The sequence below is a fragment of the Gadus morhua genome, chromosome 5 (genome assembly GCF_902167405.1).
Source record: "Gadus morhua chromosome 5, gadMor3.0, whole genome shotgun sequence".
Taxonomy (NCBI): domain Eukaryota; kingdom Metazoa; phylum Chordata; class Actinopteri; order Gadiformes; family Gadidae; genus Gadus; species Gadus morhua.
Genome location: NC_044052.1, coordinates 16,325,634 through 16,335,633, shown reverse-complemented (window position 1 = coordinate 16,335,633; position 10,000 = coordinate 16,325,634). Strand labels below are relative to the sequence as shown.

The following is a 10,000-nucleotide window of genomic DNA, read 5'->3' as shown; positions in this document are numbered from 1 at the left end:
TCAACGTTTTTTCTTTCATCTATTTCACGCCCGAACTTTTAATCTATGGAAGGAAGCGCGTGGGCGTGTCACGTCAACAAGTTATTGTTGTCTGCCTTTTCAGAAAACGGACGATGCATTAAATTGATATCCTTTTTGATTGTGCATGTCATTTGCATATTATGCATAGCATCTGTTGGGTTTTTATAATTGCTGCTCTTTTTTTGTTTACCTCTCGTGTATGTATCATTGATCCCATCTGGCTGTCTATAAAGCCTTAGTCTTGTCTATTAGCAATATCACCACGCACGACATGATATCAGTCTACTATGGCTAGGCCCACTTGTTTTATTTGGCCCGTGGACGTCATTATCAGAGAATTAACATTTTAACGACGGCCAGACGATAGGCTTCAATGATTTTCCCCTTCAAGGACAATCTTTGTTGGATTTCTCTCAAAGTTTTCATTGATTCTATTAAAAAAATAATGAGAAGGCAATTTAGGCAGCAACAATCCTACAAAGTGGCATCACTTCTCTGAGTAAGTGACCTAAGCAGGTGTAAGGTTAGCCAATAGTCTGAGTTGACTGACTCATACAATCATAGAAATATAACGAATGACTGACTCATAAATTCAAACGCATACACCAAATACAAATACGGAACTCCATAAATATTGTCAGAAGAAATAAAATTGGCGTCTGATCCATAAAACTATACAACTTGTGTACAGAAAATATGGGCTTCCAGTTACCCAAACTCCTAAAGGACTGTTTTTGTTATCCTTCAAAAGCCCTCTGGTAATAGTCCCTTTCCTTGTCCTTTATTACTCGCTTATCTTCAGGGCTAACCTGATTTCAATGGCAATTCCTTTCCAAACTGCTGCCTCTCCTCCATAAGACGAAGGGGCTCACCAGTTGACTCTGAACGACTTCCTTGACTCCAATGTCCCCGGAGTCTGGACTTTAGTCAGTTTAAAGGATGCTCTTTACTTCATCCGTCTTGATGTGGCACCGAGACTCTAGGTCAGCGGGAGGCCTGCACCCTGATACAGTGATACAGGGTCCCTCACCTGAATGAGGGAAGCCTCCCTAACCATCTGCTCTCCTTCATGAACAGTTTATTTGTTTACCCTCCAAGGTCTTAGTAGATTTAAAGTCAATAAGTATAAGGTGATTATGTAAATCAGTAAATAGCATTTGCCATTCTCCAGGAATAATGAAAAGAAACAGAATCTGGTCAGATTCATAGAAACTAAAACTGGTTACTGGTAATGATATCGTATGATTGTCATGATGTATTCCATCGCCTTCTAATGCTTAATACCATTTAATATTTGCTTTGGGTTTTCTTTTTGTTGAAATTGTTTTTTTTCATTTTTTTCCTAACATTTACATGAAATGCTAAACAGCTATTTGAACAATATGGTCTTTTGTGTTCACGCAGTGATTTGCATACAGTGGGAACGCTCCGCTGGTTACAAATGATAAGTGTTCTTCATTAGGTTGAAAGTGGTGCCATCCACGAGCGCAACCAGACAGCGCTTTAATAGCTGGCAATCACAACACACCCCTCGAATCCTAGTCACGAGCGGTTCCTTCTGTCCTCATCCAAAAATACCCTGATTCAATTACAAAACCCTGGAACACAAAAGCTTTCTCTACACTCGGAATCATCAGATAATTCATGGAAATGAATTGATATGACCCAGTATTACATCAGTATAAATCTAACCTTGATCGTCATGGCTGCTATGATGATAGCAATAATTAAGATAATATCATATTTCATTATTATTGTACTCGCATCAGCGGAAGCAGCAGCCCAAACCTCCGCTTCGTCTTGAAATTCATAAGCCGATGTTTTGGGCCATGACTCGGTGCTGAGGTCAACATGGTTAGTGTAATGGACCCTAAGCTAAAGAGAAGCTCTGGGCATGGTGCCAGTCTAAAGCATGCTGTTTAACCGATGTGAGCTGCCACAGAGCACCACAAAGCCCCCGCAGACCCTGTCCATCCAGCAGAAAGTGGCCCACTGGGGCTGCCCTTTCCAGGGTTGTTTGCTGACAGAACAGTAGCAGAAACCGTGACATTTCTACTGTGACATTTCTGTGACAGAAAGTTGACACGCACACGCCCATGCACACGCATGCAGACAAACCGACACACCCACACCCACACCCACATACAAAGAGTGCACACAGCACCTCACTTCGTTTTAGTAAAGCAGTTACTGTATATACACTATATGTATCTTAACTTTACACATATAGCTATAAATCACGACCCCACATTTTGGTTATTCTTGTGAGCATTACAAACATGTGAACTTTGGTTGGCATGTGCTTAATTATTTCTTAAGATATTCTTCAGGCTTCCTGATGAGATTAACACACAGCAAATGGGCCCTATGTATTTTTTCCAAGCTTCATTAAACTGAAAGTCCATTCAGGGCTTTACAAAAAAAGATAAATTAACATTTGTGGAGCTGGCAATTTGCTAATCTCATTCGACCCTAGGTCTCTTTAGGCTTAATGTCTCCTCTCATTGAGCCATTCGTGAGAGGTTTCTGTGTCGTATTGTATCCAACAGAGCTGATCACCATGATTGATGATGTCTCATCTTTTCCTCAGTGTGCGGTGTGCACAGCTGGACAGCTAATAGAGCAACCAACAACATAAATCATCTGTTGACATTGAGACAGAAATAACAACCGAGTAGTTTTGTGTAGAACTCAACCATGTAGGCCTACCTGTGTGTTGTCTTTCAGTTAGTATATAATGGTGGTTTCCCTGTTTTCCATTAGCTGACCTTAATCCTACATGCTAAACAGGCCTCAGGTCCCTATGAATGTTTTTATTGATTTATTTATTTTTAATACAATAAGGTAATACAATTATAATTTGGCGGTATGATTCCACTCTTTCTGGCGCTCCCTGCTGTAGGATTTAAAGGGCACATATTATACCACCAGGTGTGAGTGATTTGCAGTTAGAAGCTGTTTTGAAAATCTGTGTCTTCTGAAATCACTAAAGGGCTTGTCCACCTAGATGGGTGCTGGATAGACGAGCAACGTTTGCTTCAGTCCACTAGGCTGGTAGACTGATCTATCCAGCACACATCTTGGTAGACACGCCCACTAGTGATGTCGGAAGACGCAGATTTTCACAACGGCTTGTAACTGCTAATCACATCACACCTGGTGGTCTAATATGTCAGTCACCAGCATGCCATACAGAATTTTGTTACGTGTTAAAATGGCAGCAAAGGCAGGCAGAGAGTCATGGACGAGTTTCAAATATTTATCTGTAAAACTTCGGCATCAAGGTTTCCATAGTTCACAATGTTACACTACTTTTCCCCTCTTTCCTAAACACAAAGGTTCACTTTCAGAAGAATGTGCTTATGAAGTCCAATAATGTCCATCGCGACCACGGAGCGTCGGAGAGCGTCCAAACGATCGGGCATCCACGAGAGCGGAGAGAGTGAAGAGCGTCCAAATTCCAACAATAAGGCGCGTCCAAGCGATAAGGCATCCACTAGAGCGGAGAGAGTCAAGCCCGTACCTTCCGGAATCGCATGTAATCAGGAATGGAACAATCACCAATCTCTAACCCTTACCACGCATGTTGATCTGATGATTGACAAAATTAAATAAGATGACCTTATGACCACAAATAAAATACAGAATTATGTCAAAATAAAACAAAACAATGGAGAAATAAAATATAAATGTAGGTTCATTACATGTCATACACCGAATACCAACAGAATTCCAACATTTGACAACCGGGAGCAATATGCAAGGGGTAAGCCAGATATCTCTCAACCCATCGTTTTGGTACAATGTAGAGCAGAACTAAAGCAGGTGGAGGCTATGGCGGTGGTAGGCTCACCACACTTAACTTTGCAGAGTGGTTGTTTTAGATGGAAGGTCTTAAATGTACCTTCTTTCAGTATATGTGCATTTGAGTGGACTACATTATCAGTCAGCTGATGGGGAGAGCATGACTAGAGAGTCCCGCCAGAACTATAGCTACGCGGCTACGCCCATTAATGTTATATCCTCTAATCGTCCATTGAGTAAAATAGTCATTTCAGCTCTGCTCTTGTTTCCAAAAGTCTCCGGCATAGCTTTGATAAGAGGTCTTTTTTTTTTTTTTTAACTGTGCCAGCCTTGCTTAGCTTCTCCTGGATTCCGAGGTGTTACAGCCTTTCTCTCACCACACCTCGAGTTTCACATAAACATTTACAAATAATGTGGAAGAAACGGTTCACAATTTTGACACACATTCAAAGCGCTGAATGTTTGTTGGAAGCAAAGCAGATTACGCCTGAGCATTTTGTTCACGTGACAATGCCCCCAGTGACTCGGCTAAATTACACATTTTCGAGGATACTACACTTTCATGCACCATCTCATCAGCATGCCTTATGTCAAAACACACTGCTCGTCACTGGTGTGTGTGTGTGTGTGTGTGTGTGTGTGTGTGTGTGTGTGTGTGTGTGTGTGTGTGTGTGTGTGTGTGTGTGTGTGTGTGTGTGTGCGTATATTTGTGTGTGTGTGTTTGTGTGTCTGTGTGTTGTCCATGTGGTTTCATTTCAACTAACTATCAACAGGACCATTGCAATCAGGTTGGACAGGAGGAAATCCTCTGACCTATGTTGAGAAAAAAAAAGAGGAAAGGCGAGGGCAAGCTCACATGAGTAATTCATCCATAACCATGTTGGACATCTCCACTAGGAGTTCAGGGCCCCTGCAGGGTTGAAGTAAATGTCATGTTGTCAGTGTAGGGTCTTCCTTGAAGCCTGGATGGGGTAAGGCTCCTCAGAAAGATGATGGAATACAGCCAACAACATGCCATTGTAAACTGTCACAACATTGCTTTCTAAGAATAGCGTTGAATTGGCATATTGGTTTCACTGCTTTTTCAAAAGCATCTTCTACCCCCTTGAGCCATTTTAAAAAGGCTGCTGCGTTCCATAAAATAGCAGCTGGGAACCTTGAATGTGAGAGTGTAATAATCCAAGAGGGCTATTGAAGTGAGGCGTTTATTGTGCATCCAAGAGCAGCTGACACAGCTTGAGGATAATATTGTGGTTTGCGTGTTGGCCGCCGATGACTTGTGGAGCAGGTGCCCAACCGCGCTTCACCCAACCAGGGCCCAGAGGCACCGAGGGGGTTACCATGACGATGTAGATGATGGATGGCAAATACACATGCCATGTTTCATTCCATCACCTTGCGCCTGTACCTCAACCACCATGTTTGTATTGTGTTCAGTCGCATCTTCCCGGAATTTATTCATTTTTTGAAGCCGATTCAATATTGAATACAAGAGGGGAGAAGGTAGAGCTAATGGACAATTTCAGGAGCATACAAGGTAATCAGGACGTTTCCCAACAGGCCGTTGGGCTCCTTCTCGCCACCATGCATTCTATATTACAGCACCTCTGATGTTCTAAGACGAGGTTGCTGAATTATGCATTCCTACATAAATAAACTATTCTCTGAGCAATCTCGGGAAAAGTTTCTGCGCAGGAATCAGCTCTAGGGCTGTAGAGGCCTCGAGCCTTAGAGTCAATCTCCACACCTCTTCGAGAGAATAACCCGAGCTGAGATTTCATAGTAGCAAGAATTTCTTGGAAAGAGATTACCGATCTCATCTGGCTCTAAAACAAATGTTCATTTAAATCCACATGCAACGGCTGAACCTAATTAAGTGATAGCAATACATTACAGAGCATTAGGAAAGAGAGGAGGACAAGGAGATCGCATTATAAACCTACTGTGTGGTGGTGGGTCACGTAGTGAAGCGGATTCTTATCAGTGTGCGCCAAAGTAGTTTGATCTTTATCTCTTAAGAGTCTTTATCAGCCTGTTGTCAGCTGGCTGAAGATACACCAGCAGAGATGTAGTTGCTGCGTCTACGAGGTACAAGTTAATGAAAGTCAAAAGGGGCAAGCCAATGTATTTTGTCTCGTCTGACACGTCAAAAGAGACCACTGTGTGTTTGTGTCCATATATAGGCTTATTTGAACAGACAAAAAACACATAAATAACAGAAACCTCAAACAAAGCCTAGAATGTGTTTAATTTGTCTGCGTCATTGTCTTAGAAAATGTGAATTTACTGGGTCTTATGCCGTTAACTTTATTTATTGATGTTTGAGTTTATTTATGATCTTTCCAGTCGTTGGGTTTTTGCAATACACTCATGTCTCAAGAACATTTGATCGCTAAGGTTAAACAATACAGTCCAACAGATGACTAAATCATTTGTGGAGCTCTTAAATATGTGAGTCTGATTGAGGATGACTTCGGCATAAAAAAAAGAATGAATCACATTTTACCTTGGTTGGATATTAGTGAAAAGACCCACTTGGATATTCCACTAATATATGTTTTGGATATTGTCTTACTCTTTAAGATCAGAAGTCATACATGCTTTTCTTTGAAGCAAATGTCCAAATACTTAATTGGAATATTTGTTAAAATATATGGTATAAAGGAAAGAAAATGTTCAATATCGCATGTTTAGTAAACAGAAGCAGGTGTTTCTTTCTCTCTTATTTCTTTACTGTTCTTATATGATTCACTTTTGCCTCCCATACAAATTACACATTTTGTGTCCTTGAGCTATTTAATGAGCAATAGCTTTGTAGAAATCTTGGCAAGAGAGCCAAAAACAATATTAAATTCGAAAAAGATATTTCCGTTTAGTTTTTTCAGATGAGAAAACCAAACAAACTTAGCACCACAGCGAAAACATGAAGGAAACGTGGGGGCATTCGATGTGAAGGTTAGCTATTAATTCATTCACTTTTCCTCAGGCATAATCCAGCTTCATAGGCTTTTTTTGTTCTGTAAAATATTCAAATAATCGACATGGCCCTTTTGAAGTGTGTGTTTATGGCGAGCTTTAGGTTTACATTAACAAATCCGTTTACATGGTAATGCATATGGGTTTGGTGGTATCACACTGTAAATTTATAAATTTCACACCAGTGGGTCTGGTTTGCAGCTTATTGATGCTTGCCTGCCCCAACCCAACCAGAAACCATACAAACACATCAACGCACACACACACACACACACACACACACACACACACACACACACACACACACACACACACACACACACACACACACACACACACACACACACACACACACACACAGTTGAATATTTAAATACTAGGACTAGGCACACACAGAAGATTGTGAATTCTGACATGTATTTTCTGAACTCCTTCAAGCTAGGATAATCATTTTATTTAAGATGCATTTTATTTTTATCGTTTAAAAAAAATATATATATATCCTCCTAGTCTGCAATAGGCCCGTATATCATTTAATTCACACCCAATTTAAACAATTGGATGGCCTACCTTTGTCTACCCACCTCCCAGGCTACCTGCAGGCACTCTGCCCGTGCAACCACGATGACCCATTGGTAAAGCTAGAAAGCTAGTCATGTGTTTTGGCGGAGTGGCTTTGGATGCAGGCCTGAATGGAGGGGTGGGAGTTTTCGGTTGGATACCTTCAAAATCTAGCTTACTCTGGCTGGTTTCTCAAAATTGCCTATCCTAGCTTTAAAGAAATGAAAAAACTGTAACTAGGCCAGTATGAATAAACATGAGAAATATCATGGTTTCCTTTGGGAGAATGCGTGGCCATTCATAAATACCTTGGAGCCCTGCTACACATTATAACAAGAGTTCTATAGGGGCTGATGTGCTTGTTTAATTGTACAGCAGTGTTGCTGTTGTCCTGGTGGCAAATGAATGCACCACAGAGCTGTCATACGAAACCCGTACCCCACATGTAATGTTGTACCCAGCATGCACTAGGGGAAGATGGCCTTTGCTGTCAAATTGCCACGACAATGCTTTAATGGTGTGCACAGTATGTTAGGTATCTGAAATTTACTTGGACATATTATCATAGTGTTCTATATAATCTTCCCTATGTTGCGATGTATGAAAAAGCACATCCATGCAGAGCATACATACAAAGGTATTATTCCGGGGATTGTTTCATGCGGATATAAATATATATTTTTATTTTTTCTATACAATAGCATTTCTTATGCCCAGGCGATCCATCAAAACCTCCTAGTTTGTGCAGTGGATGACAGAAAATAAAATGTTACATAATTAATTTTTTGAATACCATATTCACACTTGTTTAGTGTTTACCATACCCTTATATATCAACTTCCTATTCAATTCGAGCTGATGTTAATATGAAAACAAAATGATACCATCTAATATAATCATAATATTACATAACAACATGATTTGGCTAGTACCTCATCACCGTGGTGACCACAGATGCATGTGCACAAAACCCATGCATATGTGAAGGCGGGGGGGGGGAAGGAGAAGTGACGCCATCTGTCTCCCGCCCAGGCCTCTTTTCAGTCTCAGGTCCCTATGTAGTTCATCCTTGAGATACATACCGTGCCGGCGCTGGGCCCCGGGGTGAGTGCTGTCTCTTCAGTAACAACATTTCGTTATGGAGAGCGCCATCGAAGACCATGATGATGAACCATGATCCTTTTTCCTTTAACACCGGTAAGAGGATCCATCGGTCTCCTAGATGAGCATTCAGAACATTACAGAGGAGAGTGAATGACATTGGTCTGCCTCCCAGCGGTCGCCTGGTCTGAAGTACTATCTTTGCTTTGGCCCAGGCATGGACCCGTCTTAATGATTTGTGCACTGAATAAGGAGAATATTGGGACCCCAATGTTTTCTCCTTCCCACTGCAGTAGCAATTGTGCCACAGCCTGTCTTGTCTACGCAGTATAGTGATTTTATATAGTGATTTAATATGGAGATTAACATGGATCATCGATGTTGGTGGTACATTTGCATTTGCCTTCAAAGTTGTACGCACTTCATTGCTGCTGTTGACCATGGCTGCTTTCATGTGTCACATGGTGGTTATTGCTGAGGTCACTGTAACACATCGATAGTGCCATACTGTTGTATTTAAGGGTTCAAAATATTGAATCAACATGAATAAGTATGGGAAAATAATTTTAAGAGAGTTTGGAAAGCAACAAAGTGTAGTAAAACATGAAAGTCATGGAAGGTGATATATTAAAGCACGTGGTTTATGGGTCAAAAGATAGAAAGGGATTGGTTTGTGTATGTGTGTGTATGTGTATATGTGTGGGTGTGTGTGTGTGTGTGTGTATGTGTGTGTGTGAGTGTGAGTGTGAGTGTGAGAGTGTGTGTGTGTGTGTGTGTGTGTGTGTGTGTGTGTGTGTGTGTGTGTGTGTGTGTGTATGGGTGTGTGTGTGTGTGTTTGTGTGTGTGTGTGTGTGTGTTTATGTGTGTGTGTGTGTGTGTGTGTGTGTGTGTGTGTGTGTGTGTGTGTGTGTGTGTGTGTGTGTGTGTGTGTGTGTGTGTGTGTGTGTGTGTGTGTGTGTGTTGTGTGTGTTGTGTGGACAAGACCTCTAAGGGAACATAAGGAGTGTCTTGTGACAGAGCAAGGGTTAGCTGGCGAGACCTTGGCATTAAAAGGTATTGCTGCTGGATCCCATTCCAGTCCTGGGAGATATTGGGGATATCAATTTGAAAGGTTTGTCATGATCCAATAGAAGGGAAAAGGTGAGAGGGGGAGTTATATAAGAGCTAGGTTCTAGGAGAGAGAGAGAGAGAGACTCATAAATGCCTAGTTACCTAGGCATTTATGAGTCACTTCATTGTAAAGCACTCAGGTGCTGTTAGGTTTGAATTATACAGGCATTGGTGCCAAGCAAGGCAAATTCAATTATGAGGCAATCAGTATCGCTTGGGATGAAGATTTTTAAATAATGAGAGAGAGAGAGAGAGAGAGAGAGAGAGAGAGAGAGAGAGAGAGAGAGAGAGAGAGAGAGAGAGAGAGAGAGAGAGAGAGAGAGAGAGAGAGAGAGTATCTAAAATGATCTGAAAGTTGTATCAGTTGGGCAAGGCCAGCATAATCAATGTAAAAACTATGTTTATCCTTTGTGGAAACGTATTTAAA

General features: G+C 41.3%; 1 protein-coding gene and 1 long non-coding RNA gene across 4 annotated transcripts in view; one reads left to right on the top strand and one right to left on the bottom strand.

Moving 5' to 3' along the window:
- The window catches only part of LOC115544313 (uncharacterized protein C14orf132), a 22,957-nt gene that overhangs the window by 340 nt on the left and 12,617 nt on the right, over positions 1-10,000 (top strand). The window lies entirely within an intron of this gene.
- The window catches only part of LOC115544314 (uncharacterized), a 9,339-nt gene continuing 2,606 nt past the window's right edge, over positions 3,268-10,000 (bottom strand). Inside the window, exons 2-4 of one of the 3 annotated variants that reach the window (XR_003976834.1) lie at positions 8,885-8,946; positions 8,445-8,580; positions 3,268-4,638 (exon numbers count right to left, since the gene is read on the bottom strand). This is a non-coding gene — a long non-coding RNA (uncharacterized LOC115544314). The other 2 variants (XR_003976836.1, XR_003976835.1) reach the window with 2 other exon arrangements.